The following is a 13462-nucleotide window of genomic DNA, read 5'->3' as shown; positions in this document are numbered from 1 at the left end:
AGGATGCTGTTAGTGCTGCTGCGCACGCGCCGCACCAGCGACGCCACCCGCTTGCGCATGATGGCGTGGAAGCCGTCGGTGCGCGCCTCCGCGAACATACCACTAGCGCTGCAATAGCGCGGCAGCCCCAACAGCATCCTAAAAGCATTATTATATTGGACGCGTAGGTCGCTGTAAGTTTTTTGAGTAAAGTAACAAGTAACATAAGTAGGAATTTTTCTTTTCAGTAAGTTGAATCCGGTAAACGTCTCAGTAAATATAAACCCTGCAAATGCAATAAAAAACTGGTGTACACCACTCGATACAGAATTATTTATATCTCCTTGCTAAGAAAATTAAAGTTGGAGCACGACAAAAAGAATTATTGGATCACAGGAATAAACCCAAAAGACTGGAAAGCTATACACCGTATTATTCACAAATCTATCAAAGTTTCAGCATCCGAAAAATCTCCAAAATTCTAAGTCTACCCCCGTTGATTCACTAAACGCGTGAATTTTTCTCGACGGTGGGTTCTCAATTGGCTAGCTCGATTCTGCATAAAGTCAGGGCCGGATCTAGGGTAGAGCGAGTGGAGCGGCCGCTCTAGGCGCCGGATGGCAAGGGGGGGCGCCAAAATGGCAAATGAGAAAAAAAAATAGTTTTAAAGTTTTGTAGTTGTGAAAGTATCAAAAAAGCTAAAAGCATTAAATATAATGCGTCACATTAGATGAAAATCTTAATTTTAAAAAACATGTCGCCTTCGCTGCAGCCAGTCTGTAAACTCCGTCCATCGTGTAGATGACGATGAGGATTTTGAGGGTTGTTGCTGATAAACATCTATTGAAATTGGTTTACCTAGCCCTGTGTCAACCTGTAAGTACTCAACTACTGCACAAAAGATAATCTTTATCATGCGAGCTGCAGTCTACATGCATGGCCGGATTACATCAGTGCTCGTCCTACCCAAGTATATGTTAAATCAACGCGTTTTCAGATCACCAGTGCCTCGGGTCCGTAATAAGTTCGCTAGACGCTTTAAATCGTTTATAGTGGGGCAGAGTGCTCAAACAAATTGTCGTAAATGTGGACACGCTGGACAAATACACCAATTTTTTTTCAGGCACTTGATAGGTCCATAGCTTTAAGTTATTGATAGGAACCAACTCCTCCGTCGGCCATATTTAATTGTATGGCGGCCATTTTGAATTATAGTTAATTATTAATATCTCGAGTTCTAAGTCACTTAGAATCACAAACTTGGTGTCTAAATATATAGGTACATATTTGGGGTCAGGGAATTCAACTACTTAGGCTACGCGCGCACTGCGGATTTTTCGGAAAATCTGTGAAGTATGCAACCTCCTTGAAATGCGCGCATTGCGGAAAATAATCTGTATGCGGATTAAAATCTGTGGTTTGCTGCAGATTGGTTGCGGTGCGGCGCCGCACGAATTATCTGCATCCTATGGACTATATTGAATAAATCCGCGCACTGCGGAATAAAATCCGTGCGGACACCGGCCGGCAGCCATCCGGTGACGCGGTTGTTCTCGCGACACGGTGCTGCGCGGTAATGTCGTCGCCTAGCGTAGTAGTTCATTTTCAACGTCCGTTCTTTACTTGAGTTGGGACTAGAATGGCAAAACGTGCGGATATGTCACCGCTGTGCGCGTACTGGACACACACGGTTTTTTTTTCATTTGCGTTTTTAAAAACGCACCGCAACTCGCCGCACCGCAGTGCGCGCGTAGCCTTAGATAAGTATTTTTCCCCTCACTAGCTCGGAAAGCCGTCTTTTATCCTTTAAAACAAGCGGGGAAAAACGCATTTTATCCACTAGTGGGGAAAGTAATTTGACCTTGGATGGAGCGTGTTTAAGTAGCTTGACAGATAACAAAACGTAAAACGCTCATGATAATGGTTCGTTCGATATTAAATATCATTAAATAAATGGTTTGAGAATCTAATAAAAAATACCAAATTTAGCTTTATTTAATAATTTTATGTCATAAACCTTAAAATTCCATAAGAAACGTTAGATTTTTTATAATTATGTTAAATATAATTCTGAACGCACAAGTTGAGTCGATGCAATTTCAAAACGCATCGTTGACATTTCATACGTCAGAACAGAAATGTCAACATTGTAAACAAAAATTTTACTGTTCTTCTCACCGGCTCACGTAAAAATCAGAATTTCTAGTGTTTTCTGTTATAATATCGTAAAAAAATTAGTGATTCCAGTGATGAAGATGATCTAACGCCTGTGGATGTTGCACTTTCCTCGCTATAGTGAGGGGAAAAGCTTTGTGTTACACACGGGTGCAAATGTATTTTACTTCTCGTGTGTTGAAACACTCGCTACGCTCAGGATTCTATTTTAGAACCACTCGCTTCGCTCATGGTTCAACTATAGAATCCTTTCGCTTGCTCGTGTTTCAATTCCACACTCGCGGTTAAAATACAACTTTGCACCCTTGTATAACAAATAACTATTACCGTTAACTCAGTTACTAAATTACTTGAAAATACAAAATTGGTGTTTATTTATATATTTCGTTTGTTATGTTAAAACAACTTTTATTAACGTTATTATATTTTTATTACTAGTTATTATAGAGGCTATAGTAATACATAATCTGCGGAAATTTCAAGTGTCTACATGTTACGGTTCTAGAGATATGTGCCATTTTCAACCAAAAGGGTACTTATTGTCGTTTGTCGAAATCAACCTTATCAACAAGCGACAATGTGGTACCTTTTAGTAGAAAACGTCACATATACTTACCGATTGTTAATGGCGGGTAAAAAAACGCCATAAAATTACGTTTCATGTATGAGAGCACTGTTTAATTTTTAATTTATTTTTATTTTTATGAATGTACTTTAAAGCAGCAATAGAAAAACAACTTCTGTAAAAAATTTGAATAGTCTAGCTTGTTGTTACGCAGACAGCCGGATGGATAGCGGAAGCTTAGGAACAGGGTTCTGTTTGATATCCTTTGGGAACTCGGCTCTAAAAAATATCTAGTTGAATTCCTTGACCCCAAATATGTATATTTTAGACACTAAGTTTGTGATTCTACGTTATTTAAAACTCGAGATATTAATGATATACGTATAATTCAAAATGGCCGCCATAAAATTAAAGATAGCCGACGGAGGAGTTGGTTTCTATCAAAAACTTAAAGCTATAACCCTAACAAGTACCGTAAAATTGTACAACTTTGCCCGCTTTTTGCAGTCTTTTACTTTTTTTCAAGTTTGTTGGTCCATATTGCATTACTTATCTGTGACAATAACATATTGACATACTCTTCTTTGTGTGAGTGAGCTAACCATAGTCGAAATAAGTTTCTGTACTGTAGAAAATGGGTCTTAAACAGGCGGGCGAAGAAATTTCAAGATTGCCTACTTTTACTTACAGTCTCTTAACTCCGCGATTATCAACTTTATGGTCATAACTCCAAGCCTATAATCCAAAATAAACATGGCATAGTTTTTTCGTATAGGTATTAAGTCACTAAGTTCAGTAATTCACCTCCAAACTTATGTGGGCAGTCATAAAAAAAATTGCGATTCTTCATACAAGCCCGCCAAAAAACACGTCCTCACTGAAGCCGGCTCACGCGTGACTGAAGTTAGGCACACGTCAACTAATAGGCCAGCAATATGATTAGCTATAAACCACAGATTGAAAGGGAGGTGTATCTGTTACTAGTTTTAAGATATTTCGCTTCTACTGAAATGTGATGCGGTGGGCAAAGGTATGTTGAAAAGGCAAAGTTGTAACTTTCTACGGTACCTCAGGTTCGATGTGCTGTCCGAACGTGTGCACGAAAACCATACGAACTGCAGCAGGTTGTCAAATACTGATCGACACTCTACCCTACTTTGATACGTTTGTTAAAATTTTGCTCGGAAGTAGATGCAGAGTGATTTATTTGTGATAACAACTTACGTAATAAAAGCTCCGAAGCGAAATGAACTTGTTCCAGAATACACGAGATAACGTAGGTACCCGTGCCATCTAAACAAGTAGGTAGGCATGAACTGTTTACATTATAAATAACAGTTGTTGTAAGGTCATAAGTTAAAGCTTATCAAGTGGTATCTGTCACGTAAACATGTAGGTAGCTGCGTTTATATTCATGTTCTATTTACAGTTTATTATGAATAAACATCGGAACATACCACGGAAACAAAGGCAGGAAGATATGTATTTATGAGATACAAGTTGGAGGTTAATGTTCAAAATTAAAAACAGGTGAGCATCGGATTGGTTAGTGGTTTACATAGGTAGATTAACATCTGAAGGCCTGCGCTGGCGGCGGCCGGCAGGCGCGCTGGCGCGTGACGCAACGTGCGGCGCAGACGCGGTAGCGCCTCTCAGCTCCTGCCGGAGCCGAGTTGCGTTGCGAGCTGTTCCATAATTGTTGCACAGACGAGTTCAATAATTAAGTGATAAATATACCAGCGGTGCTGCGGCGAGAGGGCGGCGGCGGCAGTCGAGCAGCGGCCGTGTCGCGCACCACACCGCGTCAAGTGATGGACTCGGCATTTTTCTATCGGCAGACAGCGTAGGAATCTCGCCGGACTGGTTCCCGCGCTGCGTTAGTGCGCCGCTCTGGTGAACCCTTTCGCTTGTAAATGTGCCGATATTTACATATCCGCGCTCGATCTCACATCGAACTTTCGTTCAGAGCCCGCGCCCCCGGTGTGCCCGAGCCGGGCCCGGCGACGCCGCCGCCCCGGCGCACTCACCACGACGTGCCATGAGCAACGTATGTCTAGATTTACCTACTACCTACTACGCAGCCTCTCCTTCGCCCCCCTCCGCCTTCATTCTAACCTGTTATAAGACCTGACCTAACTTGTACATATATATGCTTACAAAACTAGGAATTGTTACTTATTTTAAATAAAAGTTTTTCGAATTAAATGTCTATAGATGTCAATATTTAATTTTACACAGTACCTATATAACAGTACTTATACGGATAAGTTCGCCTTTGTACAGTCTCCATCAGATATATCGGAGCGGCCAATGTGCTCAAAATATCTGAACACGCACTCTAGCGCCTTGACAATAGAGGCGTGTTCAGATATTTGAAGCGCCTTGGCCGCTCCTCAATTTATGTACATTTTTTGTGAACCTATTTTTGTACAAGTTGTACAACAAAATGATTACAACAACTACTACTACTACTACTATATCTAAAACACATCTAAAAATATTAGATGAAATTATTCTAAACAAAGATCGAATACAAAAAAAATATATCGAGTCAGCTGCATTTGAGCCAACAACGAGCGGCCGCTTTTCTAATTACTCTACTTGCGAAGCTAACGAATTGAATTGGACATTAAAGAGACCATCAACGTGCTCACTAGCGCCACTGCTAAATAAATTTGATTATTTAAATTTAACGATAGATATAGTAAGGACTGTAGTCTCATTTCAAACATAGACAGAGAGAATCATACTATCTTTGTCTTACTCTAGTAGTAGCACCCAAAAGAAAAGGATGGGTATAGTTTATTTTGTTCCTATTTACTGACAAATTGGTTTGACCAACTATATTTAAAAAACGGGGCCGCTACGTTTGAATAGTAAGTAAGTAAGTAATTCATTTATTGTAAACTGTGTAGGTACATAAAGATGTTCATTATATCAAATGGTATCAACAGTTGCTCGTTTCGAGCGTACAATTTATAGCCTTAAAAATAATTAACAACTATACACATGTAACAACTGGTCTTAGCACACATTGTCTGTAAGAAACCTTTTTAACTGGTACTTAAATTTATTATCATTTAAAATTTTAATATAGTTAGGTAGGGCATTAAACACACGTATGGAAGTATAGAAAGCGCTTTTGCAGAACAACGTGTTATTTGCCTTTGGACATATTAGGTTATACTTGTACTTTTCTCTTAGATTGTCTCTTAATAAATACATTATAAATAAAAGTTTTTCCCCTCACTAGCTCGGAAAGTTGTCTTTTATCCTTTAAAACAAGCGGGGAAAAACGCATTTTATCCACTAGTGGGGAAAGTAATTTGACCTTGGATGAAGCGTGTTTAAGTAGCTTGACAGATAACAAAACGTAAAACGCTCATAATAATGGTTCGTTCGATATTAATTATCATTAAACAAATGGTTTGAGAATCTAATAAAAAATACCAAATTTAACTTTATTTAATGATTTTATGTCATAAACCTTAAAGTTCCATAAGAAACTTGTTTTTTAATAATGATGTTAAATATAATTCTGAACGCACAAGTTGAGTCGATGCAATTTCAAAACGCATCATTGACATTTCATACGTCAGAAATGTCAACATTGTCAACAAAATTTTTACTTAATAACTTCCGGTTCGAGCGCCATCTTGATAGTTAGCATCGTGATTAATTACTTTGTTTTTTGCTTATTAATATTGTTTAAAGTGTAATATCGATAGCTTATTATACAGTAAACTAATGTGGTAGTGTGCAGTGAATGGAGAATTAATTTTGAAGCGCGTTTAACCACCATCTTGGAGTCAACGGCCGGTAGTCCACGTGCTTCTTGTAAAGACTAGCTATCGATTTACAAGAGCTAACAAATCACCGTACACTGTCTTGTACAACCGTACAATTTTTGTCGTTTGTAAACCTCTCAATACCTTGATACTGGCGAAATAGTCCCACTGGGCTGAAGCCATAATTTTAAAAGAAGAAGAAGAAGAGAACTTCTCACGTGACTTCCGGTTCGAGCGCCATCTTGATAGTTAGCATCGTGATTAATTACTTTGTTTTTTGCTTATTAATATTGTTTAAAGTGTAATATCGATAGCTTATTATACAGTAAACTAATGTGGTAGTGTGCAGTGAATGGAGAATTAATTTTGAAGCGCGTTTAACCACCATCTTGGAGTCAACGGCCGGTAGTCCACGTGCTTCTTGTAAAGACTAGCTATCGATTTACAAGAGCTAACAAATCACCGTACACTGTCTTGTACAACCGTACAATTTTTGTCGTTTGTAAACCTCTCAATACCTTGATACTGGCGAAATAGTCCCACTGGGCTGAAGCCATAATTTTAAAAGAAGAAGAAGAACTTCTCACGTGAAAATACAGAATTTCCAGAGTTTTTGTTATAATATCGTAAAAAATGAGTGATTCCAGTGATAAAGATGATCTAACGCCTGTGGATGTTGCACTTTCCTCGCTATAGTGAGGTGAAAAGTTTTGTCTTACACACGGGTACAAATGTATTTTACTTCTCGCGTGTTGATACACTCGCTACGCTCAGGATTCTATTTTAGAACCACTCGCTTCGCTCGTGGTTCAACTATAGAGTCTTTTCGCTTGCTCGTGTTTCAATTCCACCGTCGCGGGTAAAATACAACTTTGCACCCTTGTATAACAAATAACTATTGTAAATAGTTTGGTAAGTTAGGTACCTAAATGAGTAGGCACATAACCTACCACAACTTTCTGCGCGTATGTTGCGCGAAATGTTGTAACGGTAATACCTCTCTCTTGTCGAAGCTTTTTTTGCTCCGGTAGCTGCGCAGGTCAAACAGTGTAAGAAAACATAGCGAATTGGCACGGACTTTAAAAAGCTTATCTTCCTTCTCCATCATTCATGTCATACCTATATACACCTACGACTAAATATGATACCAGTCTCTTTCTGAGTCTGACCCTCACCTGTTTTTTGATTATTGTACATATTTGATTGCTTTCTGTCTTTTTCTCTATAGGTTTACCTTCCAATTCCTAACTTGTACTTACAAACTTACGTATAATTATATAATTTATTATACTTGTATGTATTTAAGAGGGAAATTGAATATCTTACTATCCAGCAATTTTACTACTGTCACCTACGGTACTGTGCCTTTGTGATTGTCAAGATTCTCACTGATTAATAGCTTATTTTTTTAACGTAATATAGGTACTTATAAATAATGTAAGATTTAAGTACCCAATAAATCAAAAATTGTACGCATAACGATAGCCGGCTAATAGCACATCGTATTATGCTCAGTGTAGATAGGGTGTTTCGAGAACTCAAAAACGGCTGAAGGTTGCGTCTTACGTAGGCGAACAACTCGCGAACGCGAAGCGAAGCGGCCAATTAGTACGGCGGTTTTTGGTGTAGAAGTCTTCTGGAAATCGATTTTCGCTCATGTCGTCGCGAACATGGACATATTTGGTATCAGGGCATTCAGTGTGATGTCCTGGCCGCGCAGCATGGTTCCCCTATCACTAAGTCCGTCACTTTCGCACTCACATACTTGTTAGAACGTGACAGGTATGGTGATAAGCGTGTGATAAGCGTACCGTGCTACGACCCCTGAACACAAATATATGAGATGACAATGACAAGCGTCTTACGTCTAACAAATTATTAGAAAAAGTTCAAAAATTTCACAATCAACAGTTGATTTTGAACTGCTCTAAATTGAAAATGACTGAATGGATCATTCCAAAAGACATACCAAGTGACTGTGAATATCCTTTATATGTATAACGTTAAAAAATAATTAACCAGATATAACCAAAAATAAGAAAAGTACATCAAGTTGAAAAAAAGTAAAATTTTCTGTTACATTAAACTGCAACTATTATTAAAGCAAACAAAAAACCAGACTATTTACATATATTTTTGAAATGGTCTTTTCACTAGCTTTCATTTAGTACCCATATTACTATAGTAAAAAAAAACCCCCCCAACCTTTATTCATTAGTGGGCGCCATTTTCAAAATGTATATAGTAGTAGCACAGTATTACAATTATTGTGGTAGTAGACTAGTAGTAGTAGTTTTTGTTGAAAGTCTTTATTGAACATTGAACACACTAGACTAGAGGGGTGACATATTTTTGTACAAATGTAACTACCTCCATATGTAAAACTATCAGAGGCTATTATATAAGAATAAGAAGACCTAGACTGGGAAGCCGAAGGGACGGAAAACCGCGAGCATGATGGTCGGGCGACATTTAGAAAGACGGCAGGGCCGACCTGGCATAGAGGCGCTGCATTCAGAGCACATTGGAAATCCATCCCTGAGACATATGTTCAGCAGTGGACGCAAATATGATGAGAAGAAGAAGATTAAAAAACCATTTATTGCCACACACAAAAAAAATCTGATCGTTTACAAAATATAACATTAAGGCCGTTCCCTATGCCAGAAGGCGAAAAATTTCAACTATGATCATGTTTTTCTAAGAGGCGTTGATTTGATATTCGTAGACGTGAAAAAAATATATGTAATTCTTGACTATATTATATAGGTAATAGGGTCGAGTCTGTACATGGAAGATATTCGAAAAAAAAATTGGCTGGGGATACTTAGAATCGATAACAGAACACGTTCCAACAGTTTTTAGAATTTTTACCCTCACTAGCTCGGAAAGCCGTCTATTATCCTTTAAAACAAGCGGGGAAAAACGCATTTTATCCACTAGTGGGGAAAGTAATTTGACCTTGGATGGAGCGTGTTTAAGTAGCTTGACAGATAACAAAACGTAAAACGCTCATAATAATGGTTCGTTCGATATTAATTATCATTAAATAAATGGTTTGAGAATGTAATAAAAAATACCAAATTTAGCTTTATTTAATAATTTTAAGTCCTTAAAATTCCATAAGAAACGTTAGATTTTTTATAATGGTGTTAAATATAATTCTGAATGCACAAGTTGAGTCGATGCAATTTCAAAACGCATCGTTGACATTTCATACGTCAGAACAGAAATGTCAACATTGTCAACAAAATTTTTGATGTTATTCTCACCGACTCACGTAAAAATCAGAATTTCTAGTGTTTTCTGTTATAATATCGTAAAAAAATTAGTGATTCCAGTGATGAAGATGATCTAACGCCTGTGGATGTTGCACTTTCCTCGCTATAGTGAGGGGAAAAGTTTTGTGTTACACACGGGTGCAAATGTATTTTACTTCTCGTGTGTTGAAACACTCGCTACGCTCAGGATTCTATTTTAGAACCACTCGCTTCGCTCGTGGTTCAACTATAGAATCCTTTCGCTTGCTCATGTTTCATTTCCACACTCGCGGGTAAAATACAACTTTGCACCCTTGTATAACAAATAACTATTTGTCTGTTTGTCTGTTTATCTGTTTGTCTGTTTATTTGACCGCGCATCAAATGAAAACGGTTGAACGGATTTTGATGCAAACTTTACTAATCTGTCGAAAAAATCCACGGCCAGGATAGGCTATAAAAATTAGAGATATTTCACCCCTAAGGGGGTTAAAAAGGGGATGTAAATTTGTATGGGGTTCAAGATTTATTTTAAGCTAGCAATTTGAAACTTCGTAAAAAGATATATTATAAAAATACAAGAACACTAATTTCAGCGTTTTTGAAAACTCATCCCCTGTGAAGAAAAAGAGGTTGAAAGTTTGTATGGAGGTCAGTTTTTTTCGAGTGCGTTTTACTTTTGAAACTTTGTACTTATATATGGGCATATTATTATAATACAGGAAAAGTGATTACAGCGTTTTCAAAAATTCGTCCCCTAACGGGGTTAAACGGGGGTTGAAAGTTTGAATCCAATACAAATGCTTTGAAACTTTTTTAGGAAGGCATAATAGACGATTACAAAAAAAGTAACCGCTTTTGGAAATTTAACCCCTCAGGGGGTTGAAAAGGGGATGAAAGTTTGTCTTGGGGATGGAAAGAGAGCCCGTTGTGTGACTGCGGCCTTGAAGACCAAACTACCCAGCACATTGTTGAGCGATGCCAAAATAGACGTTTCCAAGGCAGGACCTCTATAGGTACCTACCAATGGACCTCTATATGTATAAAACGGCTGAACGGATTTTGATGCAAACTTTACTAATCTGTCGAGAAAATCTCCGGCCAGGTTATATGCTATCATGATTCAACCCCTAAGGGGCGGGGTTGTCACTACACTCGATTTAGTCGAAGAAGGTGCAGGTCCTAAAATACGGCGTTGCGTGAACAAAAGATTTCACCAAGCCACCAAGATTTGTGTGTAAATATGTAGAGGAGGGGGGGGGGGGGGGGTCTCAACTTTATCTTGATATCTATATCATTTAAGCTACTAGGCCAAGTTTGGTATCGGTTTCGAATAAATCAGGGATGCCGAATTCATTTATGATATCAAAATGATACCATTCCGAAATATATACCTAATAGTAAAAAAAAACAATTGCAGTGATATACACGCATCAGCTTCCAGCTGCTAGTGTATTAAACAATATAATATAATAATAATAATATTATAATAATACCCAAAAATATGAAAAAAATACTTTTTTTGAATTGCCCTTCACGCTCAAACCGCTGAATCAATTTAATTTTGAATAGGGGCGAAAGTTGGAGTGCAGTTTTATTTAGCGATACGTAATTGTAAAATATTTTATCTGGACTACAATCCTCTAGCGTATCTATCTGTCAACTTTAAGTTCCGCCTCCAGGGGAGAGTGAGAGAAATTAGGGGTGAATTAGCCGCTTACTGACACAGACCGAATTCCACGCGAGCGGAGCCGCGGGCACAGCTAGTCTTTAATAACATAGCTTCCGATACACGAATTATGACACTTCGCTCGATATAATTAATTCCCAAAGTAACCTCTAACTCGGACTTTTAATCCAACATTACTCGGTTATTGATTATGTGATACTATAAACAAAAAAAGAAGAAAAAACAATCTTAACTTAAATAGTAATTTGATAGCTTTCGAATTTCGATATTGTAAGGTAACGATTTTAAAATAAATAAAAATCGACAAAATACGATCATAATTGACACTTGGCGCGCATGATCTTTCTCGTTCTTTTTTGCGAAATGTGACAGTGACTGCGGCAAACCCATTGAACGGCCTTAAAAAAATAATTGCGTGGGCGACAAAAGGAACGGGCTCAGCATATGCTGCGTCCGCCATTTCATTACACATTGACTGCGCAGCGCTGATTTTCAGTCCGTCCCCTTTATCATTATACCTTACCTTATACCTACGAGTACGTTATCTTTATACCTACGAGTAGGTACCTACCTACGCATGTCGGGACTCGGGAGCATGTGCGTGGACCGGTTCGATAGCAAGCTAACTAACCAGAACCACATCGTTGAGTAGAATATCTGCTATTTTATACAGGTTGTGTTTTTTTACCATTATACAATGTGGGGAAATTTGGAACTATACAAGATACTCAAAGTTCATTTATTCACACAAAACAATAAAAATGTGCACACCACATAAAAAAAAGATACAGAAATTGAGAAAATCTTAAAAAATAATCAAGTTACATTACATGTAAGAAATCCGCGTCGCAGGCTTCGTCTGGTGGCTTCAAATGCAAATCAGCAACATGCTACGTTCCAAAAATACCAATGATGAGGAGATACTTATAGGTTATAGGGAATTGTCTTAGAATCATTCTGTACAAACAATTTTGGTACCTATGTGTAAAAGTTTGAATGAGTTTGTCCAAAAAAATACCTTAAATAGTTCTGGCGGCTCATCCCGAAATTCAGTAAAATGCTGCAAGTTGTGTTGAAGCTATAAAAATCGCCACGATTGATCTTTAGTCCATATAAATCAATTTGACCCGAAGCACCAAAAAAAAGGAGAGGAGTTATGGCGTCATCTTTTTTTTGTATGGAAATAAAAAATATTTTTTGTTCAGAAACCTATCGTGTCTGGTATTTTATGAAAGGGCATTCATCTTTAGCGGTTCCGGCCGAGGCCTTACATAGTGCTTTTCACGACTACCGCGAGGAAATAAGAAAACATTTGCATAACTATAAGTACTTTAATAGAAATTAATATTTATATTTTATTATTTTTATTTTATTTATATTTTTTTATTTTTTATATTTATTTTTTATTAATATTTTATTTATGAGGACAATTTTATTGTTGAAAGAAAGCGATGTATTTTTGCCAGGAACATTTATATTTTCTTCACTAGAAGAACTCAATTTTATAGCGTAGATACGTGTTTCTTGTATTTATTAGTCAAACACAATTTACACTAGCTATCCAATTCAGTAAGTATTTTCCGATCCCGCCTTTTTTACTTTTTTTATCACTTTAGGGTTCCGTACCCAAAGGGTAAAAACGGGACCCTATTACTAAGACTCCGCTGTCCGTCTGTCCGTCCGTCTGTCCATCTGTCTGTCTGTCACCAGGCTGTATCTCATGAACCGTGATACCTAGACAGTTGAAATTTTCACAGATGGTGTATTTCTGTTGCCGCTATAACAACAAATACTAAAAAGTACGGAACCCTCGGTGCGCGAGTCCGACTCGCACTTGGCCGGTTTTTTAAAAAGGGTTTTTTAAGGCGCTTGCTCTTCCTAAGTAGGAACATAGTTCAGGGGGTCTAGCCAAGATGCATCGTTTGCACTACGACAAAGAAACGCTTTCTGTCTCTCTTATCACTCTAAGTACGTATATTAGTGCGATGGAGAGACATGCAGTGCA

The 13462-nt window shown here is 37.9% G+C and overlaps 1 protein-coding gene across 1 annotated transcript in view; it reads left to right on the top strand.

Moving 5' to 3' along the window:
- The first annotated feature begins 4488 nt into the window (after positions 1 to 4488).
- LOC134742712 (protein decapentaplegic) overlaps positions 4489 to 13462 on the top strand; it is a 48289-nt gene continuing 39315 nt past the window's right edge. Inside the window, exon 1 of the mRNA XM_063675911.1 lies at positions 4489 to 4766. The gene's annotated coding sequence lies outside the window, so the exon portion shown is untranslated. The remainder of the gene's footprint in view (positions 4767 to 13462) is intronic.

The sequence above is a fragment of the Cydia strobilella genome, chromosome 1 (assembly GCF_947568885.1).
Source record: "Cydia strobilella chromosome 1, ilCydStro3.1, whole genome shotgun sequence".
Taxonomy (NCBI): domain Eukaryota; kingdom Metazoa; phylum Arthropoda; class Insecta; order Lepidoptera; family Tortricidae; genus Cydia; species Cydia strobilella.
This window is presented reverse-complemented; position numbering and strand designations above follow the sequence as displayed.